The 24,631-nt window shown below is 47.2% G+C and overlaps 2 long non-coding RNA genes across 2 annotated transcripts; both read left to right on the top strand.

Moving 5' to 3' along the window:
- The first annotated feature begins 5,997 nt into the window (after window positions 1-5,997).
- Window positions 5,998-8,369, top strand: LOC137447126 (uncharacterized). The gene is made up of 3 exons (XR_010988795.1): window positions 5,998-6,035; window positions 7,152-7,208; window positions 8,320-8,369. It is a non-coding gene; the product is annotated as an uncharacterized lncRNA (long non-coding RNA).
- Window positions 8,370-9,527: 1,158 nt separating this feature from the next.
- On the top strand, window positions 9,528-14,110 carry LOC137447125 (uncharacterized). Its single transcript, XR_010988794.1, has 3 exons — window positions 9,528-9,777; window positions 10,079-10,218; window positions 12,574-14,110. It is a non-coding gene; the product is annotated as an uncharacterized lncRNA (long non-coding RNA).
- Window positions 14,111-24,631: the final 10,521 nt, after the last annotated feature.

The following is a 24,631-nucleotide window of genomic DNA, read 5'->3' as shown; positions in this document are numbered from 1 at the left end:
CTGCTCACTCATCAGCAGGGCATAGCAGCAGCTGTTAGTCCCAGGTGGTCACTGTAGTGTCACAGGTGGATATTCTCCGTTTTCTATGCTGTGTTCCTTTTTTTGTTACCAACAGAGGACGGGCTGCAGCCACAGCTCCTACTCTGATATTGCAGCATTGAGTTAGAATCTTCTGTGCCAAATGCAGTCAGCTGCCTTTTTGCAAGAGCTATTTACACTGGGTTTGGACTTGGGGCTATTAAAGATGGGTAAGAATTAAGCATCCAAAACACTTTAGGAGCTCTGAAGTAGTCTTGCAAGTATGCAGTCATGCAAGCCTAACCCCTTTAGGATGCTTCTTGGTGTTTTGAGTAGTCTGTGCTGGTCTAAAGTAGTCAACAGAGCTGGTGTGAGCACAAACAGGGAGCTGGATTCGATTTTAACTCTGAGTGGACATCAATGGCTTCTTGGGTGAGATGTACTTTGTGCTTACAGCTCACCTGAGTGGACATCCATGGCTTCTTGGGTGAGATGTACTTTGTGCTTACAGCTCACCTAGTCCAGCACAGTGCACACAGATTTAATCTTTTTTTCTTTCCCTTGAATCTTAAATCAAGGCTTGGCAAGGTTCAGATGAGCAGAACCAGGTTAAAAACCAAATAATGCAAACCCCTGATGGGCCCCACTGCTTTCTTTTCCTCATCTCTATTTTTCTTTTCTGAGAGTTGCTGTTTCCCTCTGCTCTGCTGATTTTTCTGTTCCAAGGAAAGCTTGAGTTTCCCCAAGAGCCTGGCCCTGGTGCTCTCCTCCCTATTCCCAGTGCAGCCTTCCCATGAGTATGGAGGAGCTGGAATTAAATAAAAGATGTGGAGAGGAAAAAGGGAAAGGGGACTGTGGGAGGCTGAGTGAATCTGTTTGTTTTCCCTCTGATCTCTGAGCCTTGTTATGTTTTATTGTTTTGCAAACAGGAGGTCTGGAAAGCTTCCTTCCCTCCTGTGCCAGTGGAAGGTCAGCTGGGTGTATAATTCCTGCATTTGAAAGAAAAAACACTAAATATGACTAGATTTGGAGTAGTGTTGTAAGAGTGGCATGAGACTGGTTCACTCTTGACCCTCCCCAGGCCACATTTTACTGTAAGTGCCCAAATAAACTATTTATATAAATAACTTCTGCAGATCTGCACAGTGCATGCACTTGCACCCTGCTGCTGAGAGCTGAGCTCTGATGAGTAACCTGTGGCAGAAGAGCAACTTTTATTGTGGAAATCCCCTATGGAAGGTGATGCAGGCAGGTGCTTTGCATGCAAGGGATCTGGAGGAAGGTGGGGCACCATCAGCTCTTAATGTGCATGTAAGGACGTGGTCGTTGTTACCTATAGCCTGGCAGTGCTTCAAAGGAAACTTCTGGTTTCAGGTGTGTGGTGTTTGAGAAGCTGTAGTAACAGAGAACAAAGGGACAGTATCGAGGAATATAATCCAGGCTCTGCATGGTGTAGAAATCACAGTATGAACCAAAGGAAATAGCCTGAAAGATTTGTTCAAGCTTACTCAGTTCTTCCAATTTGTCAGCTGATGCCCAACTCCTTCATGAGGTTTCTGCCCTTAGTCGAAGTCTTCTCCAACTGAGTCATCAGCAAATGTAACTAGATATGAGTAATTGCTGGAACCAAAACTGAGTTTGGGAAAGAGGCTTTGTCTTCTCTCTGAAAGTTTTGGTTTATGGGAAGAGACACTGGTTTAGCTTTCCCATTCTGGCTTGCAGTGCCATGTGTGGGTGAAAGTGGAGCCATGAATTGCTGCTTCTGTGTGTGCTGCCTGTGCTTGAGGGGTTCTGACACCCCAGGAGTCTAGCCCCATCACTTATTTTCTGTATTAGTCTTCAGCTCCCAGGCTGACTTTAGGACTTGGACAAATGGCACAAATGTCATCCAGAACAGGAGCATGTTGCTTTTAAAGAAATACTGCAGCAGTTCATAGAAACCCCCCCAGACCTTCTGGGACCACTTCATGTTGTCTTCCATCTCTATGTGCTGTCCTCTCTGTTTCTGGGTTCTTGTTAACTCAGGACTTGTGGCTTGAGAAATAGGGTTCAGCTGCAGAAATAGCCCAGTCCCTCAGCATCTTTCAGTCCTGCCATGCATCTCAACATCCTCATGGCAAACCAATGGACAGCATTTCCCACCAGTGCATCCCTGATCTCTGTTTTTCCTGCAGACTCTTGTTTGTTCTCCAGATCTGGCTGAGATACAAGGTAGGAGTAGAAGGCTTGAGTGGAACCTAAATTGCATTTTAATTGTAAACATTTGTCCAGAAATTAATGTTTCTGAACTAATGTTTCCCTCCAACCAATGCATTCAGAAAGAAATTATTCTTGCTAATTGATTTCCCCCATCCAACGAGGGATGTACATGTAGAAAATCAACCATGTATGACTGAAAATCCTCCTCTTTCAGCAGGTATCCACATAATCACTCAACTGATGCATCTGCTCATCCTCTGGCAGTTATCACCTAGGAGTCACCTTTCTGTTTCTTGAGCTGAATTAAATATTGAGTATAACTATGAAAAAGCTTCTATGTCTAATAAGTTTGCTTATAGTCCCAACTTAAATGCACTTGTAAAAGGAATGTTATTGATGGCTTCCTCCCTTGGTCAGAAAGGTATCTTTCATGTCCTCACACCTCTGAGATCAGTAATTCCCCTTTTGTCCCAATACACAAAACAGTTCTGAGCAACATCCAAGGGCCAGCTGATTAATGGCTCCTCTGCAGGGAAGGTGCTCTGCTCCAAAGCCCTGGGTTCCACTGTGCCAAACCAACTGCCTCAAAACCCCAGAATCCCAACACAGAGAACTTGCAGGCTGAGTGAGAGAACAGTATAGAAATAAGTGTAAAATAAATTCTAAAACTGAAAATCAGTAATTCATTGCCTCTTGTCTAAGGCAGGTGAGATCTTGCCCTGCTGCAAACCAGGTCTCAAAAGTGAGAATTCAGTTGCTTTAGGAGGCTAAAAGCAAGAGCTGCACAGATCTGGTAAGTCAATGTGTTAAAGGAGAGCTGTAGGGGCAGCATCCCACCCCAGACATCCCTCATCTCCTTTTGCTGTTTTGGGTGCCTTTGCCTACGAGCACATGAAGCTGTCCTGCCAGCAGAAAGGGGTTTCCTCTAGGAAGTGTAGGAAGTAGTCGACATCCAACAGCCTCGCTTCATTTTGTGGCCTACAGATGCCAAGGGGAAGGCAGGAAAGGCCACCTGGAGAGGAAGCTGAGTCAAAAATTGCAAATTGGCTTCGGCATGCCCCTGCAGGAGTGGGGAGCAGCAGCTCAGGGGCAGCAGAGCAGAAGGGACTTGTGTCAAAAAAGTCTCCACCAGATTGGCAACTGTTCAGTGCACTTTGGAAATCAGGGTTTGCACATGAGAAAATCAGCTGTTTATAGGAGCTGGCTTTAACTTCTCATGTGATGGAAAATGTTACAAGATGTTTGGGGCTCTGTGAAAGGTGCTGTGAAATCCAGGAATTAAGAGGTTGCTGAAAGCATACTTAGAAGGGATGGAGCATTGAATGGCATGCTTCTATTTAGCAGCTGTTTGAGAGCCAAATTCTACCTATATGAGATTTGAAAGTGGCCAGGAGATTACAGGACTCAGCTTGCACCAGGAATGACTGTACAAACACAGGTTTTGGGCTCTTTGAAAGCTAGGGATTACATGGAACTTCCCAGCTGTTGGCTGATCGCTGAGGTCTGAGCCTTGGAAATGCTGAAGTTCAGAGTGTGGAGGAAAGTGAGATCACAGCCTGGGGCAGCTCAGAGGGAGTGTCCCAGCTATCTGGTTGCTGCAGTCAGAGAGGGCTTGCAAACTGGGCTGCATATTGTGCTGGCAGCTGTCCAGTATTCCTTACTATACAAGGCATGGATATGCACCTCATGGAAGTGTATGGCAGCAGCTCACCATGTCCATGACCGTACTAGCCAGCTCTGCTTCATATGACTTTCTCCCTGCACACCTTCAGTGACAGCCCACAATGGGTCCTACCAGTCATTTAGTATAGAATCATAAAATAATTAAGATTGGAAAATACCTCTAAGATCTAGTTCAACTGTCAGTCCAACACTACCATGGCCATTAAACTATGTCCTGAAGTGCCATGTCCACATGTTTTTTGAACACCTCCAGGGATGGTGACTCCACCATTTCCCTGGGCAGCTTGTTCCAATGCCTGCCCACTCTTTCACTAAAGAAATTTTCCTAATATCTAATCTAAACCTCCCTGGGTGCCACTTGAGGCCATTTCCTCTCATCTTAGAGAGGAAATAGTAGTTTAATAGTAGAGAAATTAGTACTACCATTTAGTACTTTACAGTACTGTGTTGTTTTGACTCCTCTCACTATCAACCTGAACAGACAAAAGTAATCAAGGTTTGTTCAAAAGTCATTTTGCATTCAAGTGTCTCCTGAGGAGCAGATAATCTGGAGGTTTTGGGGTTTGTATTGTGTTTGTGGTTTTATTTTGGTGTGGTGGTTTTGGGTTGGTGGGGGTTTTTTTTGCTAATAAAACTGCATGATAAAGAATATCATCATTCCAGCAATACTGAATGTAATGAGCTTGCAATAATTAATGCCACTACTAATGGTAGATTGGAATTTTGCCTTAATTATATCATTAAGATGCATTTCATGCATTTAATTGTTTTTGTAAAATGACAGCTAAGCTCTCCTGTCTCACATTTCCCATTTCCTGATTCAATTACTTCACAAGCAAGGGGAACCTGCTAGTAATGGCCTTTCACAGTTTTTGCTTTCCAGGGGAAATCAAGTGGGGTTTGGTTAGATATGCCAGTACATTTCAGGTTAGCAAAGCTTTTCTGGGCTGTTTGTCAATGTTGGTGGTGAACAGATGCACTGAACTCTCTCCTCTTTCTTACTGGCCTGGATTGCATGAAAATTTGGAAGGGAAAAAGTATGTCAAGACAGGCTTGGAAAGATCAAGAAGGTTAAAAGTCAATCTGCAGGCCTCATTGGGAGCCATGCTGTGCTGGTGGGAGGTTGAGTTTGCGTTAAGTCTGACCCAAAGGCAGGAGTCTTGGGACCAGAGACTCCGGCCTCAGAGGGGATGATATATTGATATAAGTTATCACAAGAAAAAGTTCCTGGGTGCTGATCATGTGAAATCCAGCTGCTGGAGAAGAGCTGGCTGCTCCAAATAGGTCCATCCCCTGGTAGGGAACAGACAGAACTCAGCCGCGAGAAACAAGTTAGGATCTTCTGTGTGTCACCAGCTTCAATGTGGATACAGCTTGCACAAGCTAGTGTGACCACACAGGACATTGTGCTCTGGAAGATATGTTTTTTGCATGATGATCTGGGAGATCTGCTCCTTTCCTGGTTGGTTTGTTGTGTGTGTGTGATAGTGCTGATTCCTTAGCTGTGATGGTACTGACCTGTGGGAACAGGTCACTGATAGGAGATGGAGGTCTCATGAGGCAGCACTGACTAGGAGGCTCAAGGCTTCCCTCCTGGACATGTCTAAAGTTTCCTGCTTGCTCTGTGATTTTATATCAGCCCATGCCTTTGCAAAGCCAGTCACCCACAGCAAGGTTAGTCTTCTGGCAAGGTATCTAGGAGGCATATGAATCAGTGTAATCCATTGTGGTCCAAAATAGGACCGAGAGCCCTTGGCAGTGGTGACGTACATGGATTTGTTTTAGATGAGCAAATACAGTTTTCACTGGACAGGAATTTATAGTTATGTTTGCAATTCCCAGCTGCTCAGAGGGATGGGAGTGGTGTGTACTCTCTATTTTGTGCCTTTTTCTGACTATTGCTCCCTCCCAAATCTGTAACTGTTGTTATATGACTACAGGGAGGCAAAATTCAGGACGAAGGGGAATCTCTGGCTGCAATAAGCACTGCAGAAAATATTCTTAAGTTGACATGAGGGGTAGGTAGATTTATGCTTTAGTATCACCACTGGATTTTGGAACATGTGGGGAAGTACAAGTGGATTTGTGCAGGTGACAGAGTGGGACCTTCCACGCCGGGCAACAGACAGCAGCTGGTAAATACTTTGAAAGCTTTTCCAAGTTGTTACTGCAACATTGGCTGTGGGGAAAATTTAGAAGCAGGCTTTGTTCTCAAGACTATATCCACGTTGCTAGTTGACAAGTCCTTGACCTCAATGAGTTGCATTTGTTATGTGGAGTCTGGTGCACATGAAATCAATTGCATCTTTCTTTGTCATCTTTCTTTGTCTTCTTTCTTTCCATCCTTTCTTGCTTGGTGTGTGACAGTGCTGAAAGTGGGCTAAGGCACAAATCCCATTCAGCCCTTGATGGGTTTTTCTCTGACAGTGTCCAGGGGGATCTGTAGGAGAGATGTAGGGACCCTTTGGTTTCTGTAGAGCTGGAACTGGCAGAGCAGAGTCCTATATTAGAAATGTCTTGCTGGATAGGCTGCACATCTGCTTTGCCACAGGCCTGTGGGAAGCCTTGAGCAAGCAGATTGATGGCTCCTTCACTTATGTATTGAAAGTGATGGCAGAAATTCATGCCCTTCCTCCTAGTGATATGAAGCTCATTAAATACAATAATTCAGTTACCATCTATAAAAACTGTTGTCAACCTTGAATGGTTTCAAGCCACAAGAACACTAGTACAGCATGACCTGTCTATGCTGGAACAGAGTCTACGAAGCCTTTATTGTCAAGCTCTGGAAGTCAATAACCTTCTTGTTGTTTCTCAGGTGAAATAATTACCTGGGTTTCCACATCAAGACAGAGCTCAGTGGGCTTTAGGGGCTGCTTGTTGGAAAGACAATGCAGACGGCTGTCAGTCTGTGTTATATAAAAACTGCAGAGGAAGCTTCAGAGGTCCCTTCCAACCCCTAAGAGTCTGTGATTCTGTGAGAGTCTTGAATGCTAATCAAACAGAAGTTAGTTAATGACCATTCAGCAGGTAGTATTCTGACACTTTGTTGTTGTTACAGCAGGTGTTGGGAAACAAGGAAATGAACTTTCTCTTTTTGATTATTGATACTTTCAATTAGCCAACAAAAAATTCCCTCCCATTTCTCTCCAGGTTAGAGGCCACTGACTACTCTTCAGCTCTCCAATACTTTTCTTGAATGACTGATGCTAATAGTTGCAGTTAGATTTATCTTTAACCTTTATTTTCAGGAATGGGAAGGCTGGGTCTGAGCCTCTCCTATGCAGTGACAAGGAGGAGGGCAGCAGGTAAAATGATATGAAAAATCCACTGAGCCTCCTCCTCTCCACCGCTTGTAAAACAGGGCTAAGTCTGAGACACCATGTGTTTTTGGCACTATATTGGGATGAGACATTATGAAAATACAGCTTTGTGTCAGGGAAAAAAAAAAAAAAGAATCCAAAATTAACCAGAACTTCCTTCTGTCATCAGATAAGTTGCATTTGCTTTCAGCTCCTTTCTGCTGACACTTGGGCAAACAGCAGACATTGACATTAGAGAAACACTAGACACCAAAAAGAGCTAACTAGGAAGTGTGAGGAGCACTGACTTCCACTAGCACTGCAATATCACAGAATCAGCAATGTTGGAAGAGACCTCAAAGATCATCAAGTCCAACCTGTCACCACAGACCTCATGACTAAACCATAGCATCAAGTGCCATGTCCAATCCCCTCTCAAACACCTCCAGGGACGGTGACTCCACCAACTCCCTGGGCAGCCCATTCCAATGGCTAATGACTCTCTCTGTGAAGAACTGTCTCCTCACCTCGAGCTTAAACTTCCCCTGGCACAGCTTGAGACTGTGTCCTCTTGTTCTGGTGCTGGTTGCCTGGGAGAAGAGACCAACCTGCTCCTGGCTACAATCACCCTTCAGGTAGTTGTAGACAGCAAGAAGGTCTCCCCTGAGCCTCCTCTTCTCCAGGCTGAACAATCCCAACTCCCTCAGCCTCTCCTCGTAGGGCTTGTGTTCAGGGCCTCTAGCCTCTCCTTGTAGGGCTTGTGTTCAGGGCCTCTCCCCAGCCTTGTTGCCCTTCTCTGGACATGTTCAAGTGTCTCAATGTCCTTCTTAAACTGAGGGGCCCAGAACTGGACACATTTTGCATCTTTCTATGAGGATGCTGAATTTCCAGTTCAATTTTGCTTATAGATTTTGTGTCTGGAGTATTTATCAATAAATGCCTCCCTCCCCAGCTCCCTCCTTGCTGGGGTTGTTAATGACAAATTTATGTTGGGTTTTATTTCAGGTTGGCCAACAAATTTTGGAATAAAACTGAGCACCGTTAATTGGTGTCCTTGGAATAAACCAATAACATCATTTACCAACATGGCAATAATAATAATGTTTGTATTTCCCAGACTTGAAATACTCAGATTGGAAATGACGATGTTATCACGGGAAATAAAGGTAATCATGTGTCAGCAAAGGTGTTTTGTTGCCACACTCAATATCTTCTTTGAAACCAGACATGAAGAGAAGTCACCATAAGCAACAATGAAGTAAAAATGCATTTCCCTTGAGATCATTGCACTGCATCTGTTGTGTGGGAAAGAACTCTGGGTTTGGTTTTGTTTGGGATTTCAAAATGGTTTGTGGATGGAAAATTTCAAACCAATACCATCAGGAAAAATTAACTGCTTCTATTTTTGCTGAATTTGAAATGTTATATGGTAATGGGAGTGTTTTTTTGATGCAGAATGTGTGTGTATGTATATGTATATACACCTTGAGATCAATATTAATATGGAAACAAGACAGTTACTGTATCAAAATGAGAAGGAAACATCAACATAATTCTTCACACTTTCCTACTGAAAAATACGAAACACTTTGTGTTATCAAACTGCAGGCAACATACTGAGTTGGGTACAACTGAGATGAGCACTGCCTGAGCCCAAGGGAACAGTATTTCCTTCTGCAAACAGGACCCTCAGCACCTCTTGCACCTGCCTTGTGCTCAAGTGCCTTTGAGACCTCTCCTTCAGCCCCAAAAAATGTTGTTTGGTCAGTCTAGAACTGGTTTAAACTTCAACTACCAAGTTACACTGCAGGACAGACAAAGGTTGGTTTAGATTGTCTTTTGTACTTATTCCTTCCTTTATTTTAGTGCTCATTTGAAGTGACACCACCCTTCTGTATTGCTGCAGAGACACCTGCCCCAGGTCCTCCCTTCCATCAGGGACAGGAATGTCCCAGGGAGCAAGCACCAGACAGTAGCTCTGGGGAGCAGCACCAGCAGAACCAAGAACAAATGAGCATTTTAGACATTTCCAACCTAGATTTGGGGCTGGAGGAGGCAGGAAAGAGCACTCCACATCTGGACTGGGGGACACCTCATTTCAGGCAGGGCCCAGAACTATTTTCATGAGGACATTTAACTCATTCACCTTACCTGCTTATTTCACCTTAATATATTGAAATGATTCCCCTATGAACTAGTTCCTGATGTCCTTATTAACCAAGGATTAATTAATAATTAAACAGCCCAGGCTACTTATTAATTCAACTTCTTAATTAAGTACAGGATGATAACGAGGCAGCTTTTTAATTGAGGTGTCAAGGGGAGGTGAGGATGGGGAGGAGGATCTCTGCCTGGTTCCTGTGCAAAGTCAGGAATGTGGCACCTCGTGGGGCCACTGGTGGTGGGATCTTCCGGAGCTGGGTAACACAGTCACAGCCTGGGAGAAGCTTTCTTTGTGTTTATCCCTGTTGTCTGCACAAAGCAACCTGTCAAGAAGAGACCCAGGACTTGCAGATCAATAATTCAGTGCTTCACATAAGCACTGGGACAGGACCAGCATGTCCAAGTGATGAAGGTAAGGAAATGTGAAAGATAATGGGCAGTGGTGGCCTCCTGCTTTTGTCAGCCTTAATGAGATTCACAAATGGGAACTGTGCTCCTTGAAATGACATTTGCCCAATATTAGAAAGTTCTGCAATTTACTGATGGTGACTAGAGCAAGAGACAAACAGCAGTCCTCTGCTGTTTGCGCTGCCTTTGCAGTGAGCAAGAGACAGCAGTCCTCTGCTGTTTGCACTGCCTTTGCAGTGAGCAAGAGCTATGCATCTCTGTCTGGTAAGTTATTGTTGCCTGTGGTCCGCTCCTTCTGGCTGCAGGATCAGCCCAGGCTCCGCTAGAGGATGGATCCACCGAGCTGTGCCCCTGTGTTTCTACAGAGCTGTGAGGACAAGACCCTTCAGTGATGAAGTTTTGTGAGATAACCCCATGCAAGCATCTTTCTGTGGATATGCATCAGGTAGTCGAGACTGAGAGAGTAATTTCAGGATGTTTTCTCTAAAAAGTTTGCTGATGGGCCACTTCTTGTTGCCAGCAAGACTCTGATGGCTTGGTTTGTTCTGCTGCTAATGCCATTCCCCAGGCGAGCTGAAAATAAAACCATTTCTAATCACTTCTGAAAAGAACTGGGAAAGGGAGAGAGCTAATGAGGAAAACACACAGCTTTAGAAGCAGAAGTGCATTCCCTGAAGTCAGCAGCCTAAAAAAATATATATATATATAAAATTTTTTTGAATATTCATTTCTTCTGAGATTTTTCTATCACTATAATGAATTTGTCACACATACACTGACAAAGCATTTGTGGTGGAGTGATGAGGGCTACAGGCAGAGGTTTGCTTAGTCTCATTTGAAGAAAAAAATACCAGCTATCAAAAAACTTTAAACTCTTAAGGCTTTACTGGCCTGATCCTCCTTTCATTGAGGAATGATGCTTGGCTTTGAAGATGGTTAAATCTATTGAACAATTATTATATGGATTTCTTTTTGGTTAATTCAGTCCTCTCCTGGCATATTGGAATATTATCTATGGACACTTTGACAGGCACTGGATTTTTGTTTTCTCTTAACAAATAGAAAAAAACCTTTAAAATGACCACAGAATTGTTCAGGGATCAGTTCTCCTGGTTTTCCCCTTCCTTTTCCCGGTAACATCGGGATCCTTGGGATGCTTTCCCAAAGTGAAAGATTTCTGACAGCAGCCAAATAGCAAATCAATGCCAAATGTCTCAAATGACTGACACATAACGACATCTGCCTTGTTAGATCAGATCATTGCTCCCTGCCAGGGCAGCCTTGCACCACCAGTGGTGGCAGGTTTGGGGAACTGAAGTCTTCAAAGCTTCCTCCTTAGTCTTTTCTACCTCTGAAGTAATTGCTGCATGCGTCAGAGACAGGACATCCTTGCAGGACCCAGCAACTGACTCAGATCAGCAGGAATAGTTTTTTCATGGGAGAAGGATCAGACCTGATTCTGTAACCATTACTCACCCCAAGTAGCACTACTTCAATAAGTCTATTCATGTAAGTAAGCCTTCACTGACGTGAGTAACGGTGGCAGATTCTGGCCCTGAGTTATTACACGAAACCATCTCAAGCTCAGGAAAAAGCTGCATGACTCAGATCTAGCTTTAAAAATAAAAGTTTTAAATCCCAAGTTATGATGTGCCATTTGGCTCCTGCTGAAGCTGGTCTAATGGCCTTGCTGAATAATGAAAAAGATCAAGCTTTTGATGTTAAGTTGCATGTTCAAGCATAAAAGCCAGCCTTGGTGATGAAGCTTAGCTTGGTTTATTTCACTCAGGCAAAGACAGGACACAAGAACCTTACGCTGTTTCTCACTTAGAGGGAATGTCTGTGCATTAAAAACAAAACAAAACAAACCCAAAGTATTGACAGATAAGTAATTAGGAAACATCTGGCTGGAGTGAAGGTGACAGAAGTGATTCCAGTCAAAGGTGGTTCATTGGAAGCTTTTCATCTTGACTCCAACAGAAACTTCAAACTTAGCACTTAACCAAAAAATTCTAGCTTCCTGATGAAGTGTTAAGGCCAGGCAGTGTAAAGCTCAGCTTCATCCACCCAGCACAAGAGCTAACAGGGGAGGAGAGAAAATACTGAGCTGTGCATAGGCAGAGACCTGTGCCAAGGGCCCAGAGGAGGGGCCAGCATCTTGACACTGTCAGGGTGGTTTTGGTTGAATCCCCAGCAGCTGCGTGGCTCCACGACTGACACATTCTGGCCAAGGCTGATCACCAAACAGTGCTGTGATGGCCTTGTGAGTCCCTGCAGCCTGCTTCCAGCAGTGCCTCCTGCCCAGCTGCTCTGCCTGCCCCTAACAGTGGACACCGCAGCACAGGTGGGACTTGTATGGGCAGTTCACGGCTGGTTTGCAGGAGCCAGCTGGGAGGCTACTGCAGTCCTGACAGTCCTTTTCTTCTTTTCAAAAGCTTTGTTGGAGCTATGCATAGAATAGTGGAATATCCTTATTGGGAATCCTCACCAGGGATTTTGGGTGAGTGGTGCTCCCTTTCAGTAGGCTCTGTTTCACTTGGCATGGTGTTTTGAAGATCTTGCCCCTCATTTAGCAAATGTGGTGATTTGGAAGCTCTGTTTAGTAGAAACTGTGGAATTGTGTGGATGCTAATTGTGTTGGAAGGCCTTTGATGCCCTCCTTAAGAGGTGATATTTTCTCACAGTGTTGTGGCTGTTGCAGTGCCTGCTAGAAATGGTCCTCCAGTCTTCTTAAAATTTCAAACAAGTTTCATTTTGAGTTTTTGGGCAACATTTCAGACTTATTTTTTTTTCCTTCAAGCTGGCAGGTTTACACGTGGACAGCCTCTTCATCCTCCATGGCCCTTCCTTCATGGCATTCACGAGTGGTATCTCAGCAGGAGTGGAGAGGACAGCCACCTCCATGCTTTGCAGGCACTTGGAATCAAAGCTTGCTGTTTCTTCCTTAAACTGGCCATTTTTATATTCTTAACCCACCAGACTAAAAGCCCAGAGCAGAACTCACTGTATCTTAATGCTCAGCATCCAGCAGCAGACCTGAGCTCTGCCAAAGCAGGGCAGGAGGGGCTGCAGGGCCCCAGAGAAGGGGTGAGCACTGGCTGAGCATCCCCTTGTCTCCCTGCCCAGGGGAGGAGGAAGGGGAAGGAGAGGATTGGTGCTCCAGCACAGCAGCCATTTTAAGCTGCTTCTTGCACAGCTGGAAATCATTGCAATAGCATCAGCTGCCAAGGGGAGTTATGAGATTTGGCAGGATTCAGAGGCAAAGAGGTAGCAGCTAAATCATTTGTGAATAGTGAGTGCTTCAAAGACATAGTGAGGGGCCCTGGCTCACCGGAGGATGCCAGTGTGGGTCCTGCCGCCACATGCTTTGCTCAGCCAGGACTGCCCAGCCCCATGGTGGGACAAAGCAAGACCCCAGGAGGACACCCAGGAAGGCAGGCAGGAGGCTCTGTGTGGGATGAAGGGCACCTGCAAGTCTTGAATTTCTCCTGCAGAGTGCTGCTCCACCAACACGTCCTCAGGCACAGATGGCTGCAATATCTTACAACGGGGACGGACTGACTGTTGAGTAAGGAAATATGAGCTCTGTAACCCCACAGCAAAAAACCTCCATAAAGGAAGTGTACAATATATTCCTTTCCAAATTAATTGCCATTATTTTGATTAAAACACATTATCATATAAATATTTGATTAAGAATGCGATTAAATCTTTCTTGCTCATGAACTGTGACAACTTTAAAGTCTAACCTTTTATAGCTTGGCACCACATCATTATTTTGCTCATTAGCTACATTTAATAATTCGATCCCATAATATGCTTTGCCATTTGGAACCTGCCTTTGTGTGCCAAGTTCAAATCAATGCTGTTAGTTATTTGTGCCACTGCAGATAATTAAACAAAAATTAAAAGCAATTTAACCTTGCAGTCTGGCTTTGGGTAGATGAGTGTTTGAGAAAGGGAGCAGATCACAGAGCACAAGTCAATGGGGATTCTTCTGCTGTTGGCTGTGCTGGTGTAAATCTGGCCAGGAGCAGTGTGGGGAAATGGGATGTCCCCTGGTGGGGACAGGTAGGCTCCAGTAATCCAGAAAGTCCCTTTGCACCATGTAAAGCTGCTGGGCATGGCAAATAGAGAGAGCAAACTTGCTGGGGACTCTTATAAATTAGATGATGCGGTAAAATCAGTTGGGTCTTGAGTGTGCAGGGAGGGAAAGCAGAGCAGCTCCGTTTGAGGCTGCCAAGGAGTTGCCTCCAAGGGCAGTGGTCCCTCAATCCCCCAGGTCACATCTCTCCAGGGCTGAGGCCACTGCCCTCCTGTCCTGGCTCCTTCCCTGCTCCAGGCTCTTTCTCTTGGATACCATGGTGCAGTGCAGGCTCCTCCTGTCCCTCTGCAGGATCAGGCCCACACAGGCTGTCTAGAGGCAGAAGGATGCCTCTGTCTCTCCCAGCACACTCCAACCAGCCAGAGCCTACTTTCCTAATTTAAACCGCACACAAAAGCTTGCCTTACATGGCCACGGATGCTATTTTTAGGTTTGCCAATTAATCCAGCCCCGTTTGAGCTGGATTAGTAATCACATACCCCCTTAATTATAGGTGTATAAACTCCAGACTGGCAGCTGTTTTGACATTCTCAGCTGGGAAATTTGCCCTAAACAGCCGCCCCCCTCCCCGAGCTGCGGCAGGATTGCGGGCTTGGGGCTGCCTGCCTTCGTGCCCATCTGCCGTGATGGCACCGCGCCTGCTCTTGGAGCGCTTGGATGCTTGCCCTGGGACACAGGTGCCAGGCAGCAATGAGCTGAGATGGGCAGCCTCCCTCTTCCTTAATTCTCCTTTTCTTTTTATTTCCCTCCCCCCCCACCCCTCTTTTTTTTTTTCCTTCCTCTGCAGGAAGATCTCCCTGTGTCCCCCAGGCCTTTTCTTTCTGCTGAAGACATCTGCCCGGAACAGGGAGACCATGACAACCCTTCCATGGTGGACTTGCTATCACAAGCTGTGGGAGTGCCTGCCCCACACGATGGGCAATGGGGCTACTCCTGGCACTGCTGGGCACTGAACCCTGGTGCCTGCTTGTGACAACTCTGTGTGCCCACGCTTATGTGGAAGCCCATACCATAGGGTTGCTATGCACTGCCCAGACGTGCAGAGGCATTGCTGGGACTATGGGTGACTCCCACTGCTACTGCTCAGGGTGCATTAAACACATGGAGAGTAAGACCAGGACAGGTGGGGAACTTCCCATGGGAGAAAGACACTGCACCAGTGCCACTGGGGAATTAGCTCACTGCTCAGGTATGGCTCAGCCACAAACCTTCCCTGGCTACCAGAGCCATAAGCCACAATTAGCAGTGATGCTCCAGCAGCTGCTTTGGGTGCATCTTCTCTGCTGGCACTCTCCATGGGTTTAATGGCTGGTGGTCATCTCTTTCCTGGTAGCTGGAGGTTTGACAATGGCTGTCATGAATTCTGTTTGATCTCAACAAATGCTTTTATTTTCTGTTTCAGTGTAATATTAAATGTTTTTGAGTCTAGTGAACAAAGTACTATGCTTGCTTCAGTTCCATGACACCTCCCTCCCCTCATTTTTTGGCAGTGTCAGCAGCACGTTACAGTCCTGTGTCCCTTTCCTGAGAGCCTTACTACACCTCTTGAATCCCTTTTAATTTCATGCTCCATGAATCAGTTTTCCAAGCTACCCCAGCTGGAACTCTTCCCTGCAGAAACTGCACCCCAGGACTGCCTCCATGAGGAGCCTGGCATCCCATCCCTGGCAGAGGTGGTGATTCCCACATTGTGTTACACAGGCACTGTTATCAGCCCCCTGTGACCTGCTCACACACACCTGCAGCCATGGTCTCTAGCTGACAGGCAGCTAAAACATTCCCTTACAGGGGAAAAATCACCCATTTTACCAACCTACTTGAGTTTACATTAAACTCTGGCACACTGCATCTCCTGAGACAGCTCCACAATCAGGATCAGGCACCCAGAGTAGTTTTCCATTGAAGCTGCAGCTAAATACATTTACTCATCATATTTTCCACTGCCCATCAGAAAAAAAGCAGGTTACTGCTGCAACTGCCAGTGCCACCCTCAGAGAGGGAGAGGTTTAGTGCTGTGTTAGTCTGCCTGGCCATTGCCTTCTAGCAAAGTCTTCCTGGGCACAAGCAAGCTGGCCAGTGCTGCAGAGAGTTCCTCTTGCCTCAGGTCTGCCCCAAGGGATGGATTATGATGCCACAGGCCACTGTGAGCAATAAGAAATTAAATGAGATCATTTCTAAAGTCAGTTCTTTGGCTACACAGGACAGAGAGGCCAGCTCTCACAGTTGATGGTGACATCCCAAGGGTGCTGGAGCAGTTGGGGCCCTGGCATGAGGCATAGCAAAAGGCTCATACTACTGTCACAGATTCTGCTCTCAAATGAGAGCTGGAAGAGAAATGTGAGGATTTCCCAATCTTTGCTACTGGTGGTCAGACCAGCAACGACCTGGCAGATCATCAATCCCATGTGCAACTTTATAGAGCTGTTTGGAAAGAAACAAGGGTCAAGAAGGGGGAAGTGGAAGTACCCACTTTTATGGGCTTTAGAAACTCTGAAAAGCTTTGATGGATTTCTGGGGGAAGGGTTTGGGATTGTCCTGATCCAGTCTGCTGTGTTCAGGGTCCCTTGCTGCAGCCTTGGGGCACGATGCTTTACTTGTCCTTGACACTCACTAGAGTAAATGTGAGGTGGCTACCAGAGTCTCCAGTCCCCATGCAATAAACCCCAGGCCCCAGCTCCCCGCCATGAGTCACACCACTGACACCAGCCCGGGTTCTGCCAGGCAGCAGAGCAAGAAAGCAGGAATCTCATGTCTGACAGTGGTTAATGCAGAGTGACTCACAGGGCAGCAATTCTGCCCATCCTCACTCACTGCTGCCAAGTGAGAACATACCTGTGGTGGATTCCTGAGGCTTTGCATGCCACCCTCCTTATGATGCCCTCCCAGGGTGACACCAAAACCATCACACAGAGACAACTGTCAGACATCACTATGAATCAGCCCAGGGGTTGTCACAGTGTCTAATGTCCCCATGCCCAGGGCTGGGCCACCTGTAGAACAGCTCTACCAGCCCCCTCATCAGGACAGCTTGAGTGATGGGGTGACAAACCAGAGGCTCAGATCTTCCTGCCCCTGTACTCCCTGCATCTCCAAGCAACTGCCCTCAAATGTGGCTCCAATGTGGCTCCAATGTCACCTGTGCTGTGGTCACAGCACTGAGATCCCACCTGGTTTAGCAATTACCGTGATGCCCTAAGCTCACACCCAAGACAAGGCAAGTCTCATGGCCTTTGACAAACACAAGCAGGTGAGGCCAGTCCTGCAAGGAGATTTATGTGGGTACAAAGGCAATTGCTCATGGAAGCAGCAAATGTTCCTGGTCCTTGTTGAAGCCACTGTAATGTCATGAGCATTTGGGGACATATTGCTTCCATACATCCATGTCTGGAAATGAGTTGTTTGTGGTGTGGCACTTCTAGCTCAGGGCCTTGACATCATTGAATGCATGACAGAGAGAGGATAAACTTGTAAGTTCTTTCCTTCCCTTCCCTCCATCCTCCTCCTCCCTCAATCCTCCTGGATTAACTGCTGGAGGGCTCTGTCCAGACGCAAACCAAGTGCTACGAGCCTGAGGGCCGCTCCTCCAGTGGGTTTCCTGACTCTTGACCCCTGCCCACTGCTCTGGAAGGGAACATGGAGGAGGGGACACAGGGATTTCCCTGTCACACACAGTCCGTGGCAGCTCTTTGCTAAGACTAATAAGAAAACCGAGCAGGGGAAGTGAATTTACAAGTCTCTGCAGTAGGAACTGAGCAGAGACCTGCAGATTTCATCCCAGCATACTGACCAGCAACAGCCAGCCCAAACTGGGGGCTAGTCTCTGGGAAAGCAGAGCTTGGATGCTGCTCACAGCACCCGGAGCCATCCAGACCCCTCTTGTCCATTGCCAACACAGTGAAGAAACCCCCCGTGAGATGAGAGAGGCCCTGCCAGCCCGCTCCAATGCCTTCCAGTTCTTGCAATAGCCAGTGGGAGCTGCAATTAACGTCTGCTGCAATTTCTTCATTATCATAATGACAGTGCTCAGCAAAATATACGGGAGACATTGACGGTGACGCCCAGATGCTGGAACCATACGATGCCACATGGAAAATCATGGTGTGGTATAAAAACTAGGCTTTTATATGGTACAGCTGCCTCTGCATAATGCCCTTGTGATTTATCAGTGTACAGCATCTGGTTCTTTGCTGTCATTCTTCGACTTCCGACAACCATAATCTCAAGTGTCTTAATAATAACACAGACCTGCCAGACAGGGGAGGAGGGAGGACGGGAAAGGGGTGGAGAGCCAAATTGCTCCTTTTGTGTTGTTCATCCCAGATTAGAGGGGAAAACCAGGAAAAGGGTGTCTGCTGGGGAACTGGAAGTGACGAAGAGGCGGGAAGGGTGAAACATGCTGGAGGAGAGACTGGGGCTGCACAGCAGGTCCTGGAGTACCCTGCCTGAGGGGGCATATTGCAGAAGCCATGCTTTGGTATTCAGGCTTGGAAGAGCTTCCAGGCATCTGCTCTTTCTGGGGCGAATTTCCCTTTGTAGGTTTAATGAAAACCATTTGGCTGAGCCTGCAGTTCGAGTGTGTGCACGTCGGTGGTGCAGGGCCCTGCCTACAGCCTGGTGTGGGATGACACCGTGGCAGAGCTCCCTGGGGCTCAGCCACCAGCCCTGCCTGCCCATTCTGGAGGGATGGTACAGGGTCCTGCATGGGCTGCCCAGAAAAAAAGAGTGCTAAAAGGGTTTGAGGCAGCAGCTTTGCCTTTGAGGTTTTCAACCACACTGCCAGTGTTTGCAAAGCTGTTTCCAGTACAAAGCTGCCCACCCACTGCCCTGGTGGTCCCCCTGTCATGGAGGGGGTCTTGCCACAGGTCCCTTCCTATTGCAGGCACTTGCAAGGGTGCGAGACATCTGATACCTACATCAATTTTGGGCTCCCTGAGTGCAGCCACCCAGAACTGGTGAGCTGGGGACAGGAAGAGCCAGACATTTAAAATCTATTACAAGACTGGGAGCATGAAATCTCTGCATGGCTGACACATTGCCGCCCCCGCCGTGTTAATGTCCCTCTGCATTTCCTGTCAGGCGGGGGAAATTTCTGGGGTATGACTGAGCGACTTGCACCGAGAGGACCTGCATGTGCAGGTGTAAGCCCACTGGCACCACTGGGGGTGGTCACACTTGCTTCAGGACGATTAAAGGCACACTTGACCATCGTTTGGTGCAGACGGGTGCTGCGGGTCCTCAGCACCCCGTGGCACAGCCGCGCCCCGTCTCCTGCCCTGTTCCTGATAGGGAATGTGGGACCCGGGGATGTGGGACACGGGGCCGTGGCAAGCCGCCTGCTGCCACCACGAGATGGCGAGCGAAGGAGCCTCTTTGCTTACGGTTCCGGGGAAATAATGCTCCTAGCTGCCCCGGGGAAATGCTCCTGGCTGTCCCAGGGAAAGGCTCCTGGCTGTCCCGGGGAAAGGCTCCTGGCTGCATGGAGGTCTCACTGTGGTTTTCCTCAGCAAGAGATGAGAGGAGGATGAGGACGAGTATGGGGACACCCACGGCCAGGCTGGGATAAAATAACGATGCTTGTGGGGACACCCACGGCCAGGCTGGGATAAAATAACGATGCTTGGCATTATCCTAGCAGGATTTGGGAGTTCATGGCTGTTTGTACCCCCTGAGTACCCTGCCCTTCCGACAGCTGAATATCCAAGGAAAGAGCTACCTCCCTGCTTCTCTCCGTTGCCGTCCTTGCCGGGATAACTGCCCATTGCTTCCCCACTCCCCAGCAGGGGGAGCCAGCGGGAGCAAAGCCGGGGCAGGAGGGGTTAATGGCAGCCCCTCAGCACTGAGGCTCGGAGGGGCTGTATGGACCCCGGCAGAAAGGCTCATTCCTGCATGAAGGCAAGTGGTGTGTGGTGGGCCTGAGTGAGCTCTGCTGTAGGGTGAAAATTATCAGTGGAGATGAGGTCTTGTTATCTGATTCTTTCCTCTGAAATAATCAGATCTCTGGGGCTGCTTCTTGCTCCACCCACTGGGTGACTGCTCCTATGCATGAGCCTGAGCCCCAGCCTTTTCTAGGATGTGGATCTTCTCTTGGTGCCTGTCTGGGGAAATTGATCTGGCAGGAGAGTTTGGGTGATCCCCAAGTAGCCTGTTCCCTGTGATGCAAGGTGGGAGTTCTTCCTCTCTGCCCCAGCCTGCAAAGGGGGCAGCCAAGCTACCCTCTCTTGATATTTCTGCTGGAAAAACTTCCTGTGGAAACCAGCTCACACCTCCACTGGAAAAGATGTCTGCAGGAGCAAAAAGGGCTTTTGTTGAATGTGTGCAGACATGTAATTTGTATGTGAGCAGTTCAAGCACTGCCCCAATGCTGCTGATCAGGGTGGGCATTTCCACAACTACTATTTAGAAACAAGACTTGGTCTGGCTGCTGTGGAAGGACTAGGACAGTCTATCACTGTAACTCCCAGGACCGAATCCTGGTGGTGCAGTGCTGAACAGGCATCACAGGGCCCTTATCTTTCAGTATCACAGCAATTACTTTATTACCCTCTTGAGACAAACGAGGGTGTTTATGACAGCTGCCTTGTAATGGGAATTAGTAATCTTACATACACACAGCTAGTGTGTATACACACACAGTTTGACCTGCAGAACTGTTTGAGTGGGCACAGTTTGCAGCAGTCCAGAGTACCTGGATTTTTTTTCTCCTTTTTTTTTTTTAATGTGTAATTCTAATGCATAGAAACTTCTGGCTACTTTGTCCTTCTAAGAGAAGAGTCAGTGAGACAGGATTTTGTCCTGTTCCTGACTGCATATTTAAGAGATAAGCATCGTGTTAATGTTAGCAATATGTGATAAACTGGAGCTATCAGTCCTAGATGGGACCTAGACAGAAGCTTTATCTTGGGAGGGTGCCTGGATAGGGGGAGATCCCTGGCTGGAATGAGTGTAGGCGCTTCCAGCTTCACCTTACCATTGGAGGTGAAGTTTGTTCAGGCTTGCTCTAAACTCTTTGGCAGGTGTCCAGATGTGAGGCAGCTCTCTGCTGGGTCATTTTAGGTTACTGGGGTTAAACATTGATTGTAGTGAAGGCTTCAATGCATGAGCGAGGCGACGTAGCTCAGCGGTGATGGTAGCTGAGCCACAGAAACTGTGGTTCTCTGTGTGTATGCTGGGGTAGTCAGCATCCTGTGAAGGAGGTTTAGGTAAATGCAATCTGTGTTAAAAGCATGTTTGTGGCCTGGGACTGCACAACTGAGAGGGGGCAATCTAAGCCCTGTCAGTACACTAGTACACTCTCTCCTAAACCAGTGCACACTTGTGTATTCATTGGGACACTTTTTGTATCATTAACATGAAGTTTCCCTTCAGTAATTACCTGAAACACTGGCTGAAACAAGATGTACTTTTTTAAAAAAGACAAAACATCCGGTTCCAGAAGCCTCAAATTCTGCTTTCTTTCATGCAGCACTGAGATTAAGTGACCCTAGGCGGGCTGCCCTCTGGTCATGCAACAGCCTGTCCTTGCTGGGTGGGCAGCCAGTCTCATGTGAAGGGACTTTGTGCAGGATGAGGTCTGTCACACCTACCCCAGGGCTGGTGTTGCTGGGGGTGTTGTGTAGGAGGAGCAGCCTGGCTCTCAAGGTCTGATTTCCTCAGCACCAGGGAGCTGGTTTGGGCAGAGCAGATGTCATAAGGGCAAAAGAGTGTTGGGTAACTTGGAGATGTGAATCAACCATCAAGGCAGCTGGTTGTTACTTTCACTGTCGTGATCCCATCCTTGAGCCACTGGCCTGAAGTGTAGGGTATTTTTGGCCTCTGCTGGAGGCACATCCTGAAATTCTGCATGCTCTTGTGAACCACCAAATACATCTGTGGCAGGTGTGTGCAGGTATTTGGGTCAAGTCTCCCTTGGGACTGCCCTCCCAAGGAACTGTACCATGCCTCTGTCCATAGGCAACAACCCTGGGAAGGATGCAGTGGGCTAGGAATTATTTCCCCATGTGTTTTAAGTGCATAGACTGGTACATGCCTGCAGGCTCTGGTTACGTTTCCTTCTTCCCAAGAACTAAATCATGCTTACAGGCTGGGCTGCCTGCCCCTGCTAACCACAGCCTGAGCCCCCTCAGCAGCCCTGGCTTCTCTCTTCTTCCCTGCTCCCTCCAAATCCAGATCACCATAAAAATCAACCAGTTTTTTTTTCTGTGGGGGCAAATGAGCCTCGTGGTCTGGACTATTGTGGTGCTTTGGGCTCCCAAGCATCCCCATAGCTGCACTGCCATCCTCATCCTTGCACATTAAAGCCTCCCCCAGGCCAGCACGACCTCTAAATTTTGCACAAACTGGCACAGTCTGCCCTGGTAATTTGCTGAGAAGGCTGAATACAAATAAAGTCAACATGTCCATGGGTTTACTTAGCCAAGAGGTGTGTGCACTGCCCTCTGAGAGCAGTGTTTGCCCTGGTGGCTGCAGCACGGGGGGTTTGTACATGCAGGTGAAATGTTCTGGGACCAAAGTACAGCCAAAGCGGACAGCTGGGAACAGGAATCCAACACCTCACAGAACAAACATATTACGCCAGTGAGTGAGCTGGAGCTGCATTCCTGAGTGTTTTTGCTGTGTTTGGGTGTCCCTGGGACAGAGGAACTCATGGGGAGCTGCCAAATAACCCCTTACCTTAATCAAAGATGTAGTTAGGCTTTATTAGGTCCTTTGTTACTTACAGTATCACAGTATATCAGAGGTTGGAAGGGACCTCAAGAGAACATCAGGTCCAAACCCCTGTTAAAGCAGGATCACTTAGGGTAGTCTGCACAGGAATGCATCCTGATGGGTTTTGAAACTCTCCAGAGAAGGAGACTCCACAACCTCCCTGGGCAGCCTGTTCCAGTGCTCTGTGACCCTCACTGTAAAGAAGTTTCTCCTCATGTTGAGGTGAAAACTTCTATGTTCAAGTTTGAACCTGTTGTTCCTTGTATTATTACTGTGCACCACCAAAAAGAGCTTGGCCCCATCCACTTGACACCCACCCCTCAGATATTCATACACATTGATGAGATCCCCTCTCAGTCTTCTCAAAATGGAACAGCCCCAGGGATCTCAGCCTCTCTTCATAGGGGAGATGCTCAAATCCCCTAATCATCCTCTTGGCTCTCCATTGGATTCTCTCCAGCAGTTATCTGTCTTTCTTGAACTGGGGAGGCCAAAACTGGACACAGTATTCCAAGTGTGGTCTCACCAGGGCAGAGTGGAGAGGTAGAAGAACTTCCCTAGACCTGCTGGACACACTCTTCTTGATGCATCCCAGGATACCATTGGCTCTCTTGGCCACAAGGGCACATTGTTCCATGGAGAACTTGCTGTCCACCAGCACTCCAAGGTCTTAACACACAGGGATTATTAATACACAGGGATAAATCCACTTAATTTAGAGCTGCTTCTGCTGCTTCTTTTCTATACATGCTGGTTGTATTTTTGTGGTCAGTCTTGTACTCCCCTCTTTTGGTACTGATTCCTTTCATGTTTGTGGAAATGCTGGGTGAGAGGGGCTGGGTGAGAGGGACCTCCGAAGGGCTCTGATTTGGTCCCTGAGTTTTGTCAAGGCTGATTTGAGTCAGCTGTGTCTTGGCTGGGACACTTCCAAGGACAGAGCTTCCTCAGCCTTCCAGGTGAAACCTCTCTGATGGTTAATCTGAACTTCTCCAGGTGTAGCCCATGGATCCTTTATATAAGCCTCACAGAAAATGGGTTTCTGTTCTTCTTGCCTTGTTAGACTCTGCCTGGTTTTCACATTTGGAGTAGCTGGAGCAAGACAGCCAGGTAGGTTTGGGGGTTGCCAGTGAAAATGATCATTCAAAGAAATACGTATTTTTCAATAGAAACAAATATTGCATGCTTGTGCTCTTACTGCTAGCCTGTGTCAGCCCTGAAGTCTGCTCAATGCTTTCCTCTTGAGCAGGAGACTGAGAATCTCCTACAGCTCAGAAATGAAACCTGTACCCAAGAGGAAATGCCTTCCTGGTACCCACCTGGGAAGATTGACTTTTTCTGTCCTTTAAAAAAAAGCAACCAGCAAAACCCAAACCAACAGACATTTGTTGTTCAAAATGTGACTTACCCACCATTTCAGCTAACACTGGAATGGTGAATGCTGCTGGGAAATGGGGTTTGAATCTGAATACTTCCCCTGTGAGCTCCAAAGGGATGGTGGAGCCTTATCTCTCTTCAGTCTCCCTTGGCAACATCTATTTACACGGCTGCACAAGCTGCTGAAATAGTTACTTCATCCTAGCCTTTTGTTTTGTTTCATTGGAAACCAATATTTTGGCTGTGTGAAGGCTTGAATTCTTCTGTGGCAGGTTTAATCCAGGTTCGATGGCTTGCTGAGGTCCCAGAGGTAGAAAACTGAGTAGAAATAATACAGGGAAAGAATTGTTGGGATGTAACAGAAACTGGGGGAGAAAAAAAAAAACCCTGAAGTCTCAGCAAGTTGGCAGAAATCCTCTATCATTTTATTGTAATATGGCTTATGAGGCTTTAAGGATCTCTGTGTAAAAGAGAGGGAGATAGTTTCAAAGCCTCTAGTGGCATGGCCAAATAGTTAAGAACATTCCCACTGAGTGAAAGACTTTGGGATTTTGTGCACAGGTGGCTCGGGTTAGTCCATCTTCTGGGTTGAGAATGACTTTTGCCTTCTGTATTTTTCCTCCTGGGTGGTGGCAGCACTGCAGGACGGTTTTGGTGGGTGGTGTCTCCTTCA

Source organism: Melanerpes formicivorus, unplaced genomic scaffold (assembly GCF_026170545.1).
Source record: "Melanerpes formicivorus ecotype bairdi unplaced genomic scaffold, bMelFor1.0.p_v2 SCAF_19, whole genome shotgun sequence".
NCBI classification, from domain to species: Eukaryota; Metazoa; Chordata; class Aves; order Piciformes; family Picidae; genus Melanerpes; species Melanerpes formicivorus.
The sequence above is the reverse complement of the archived record's forward strand: the minus strand, read 5'-3'. Positions and strand labels throughout refer to the sequence as shown.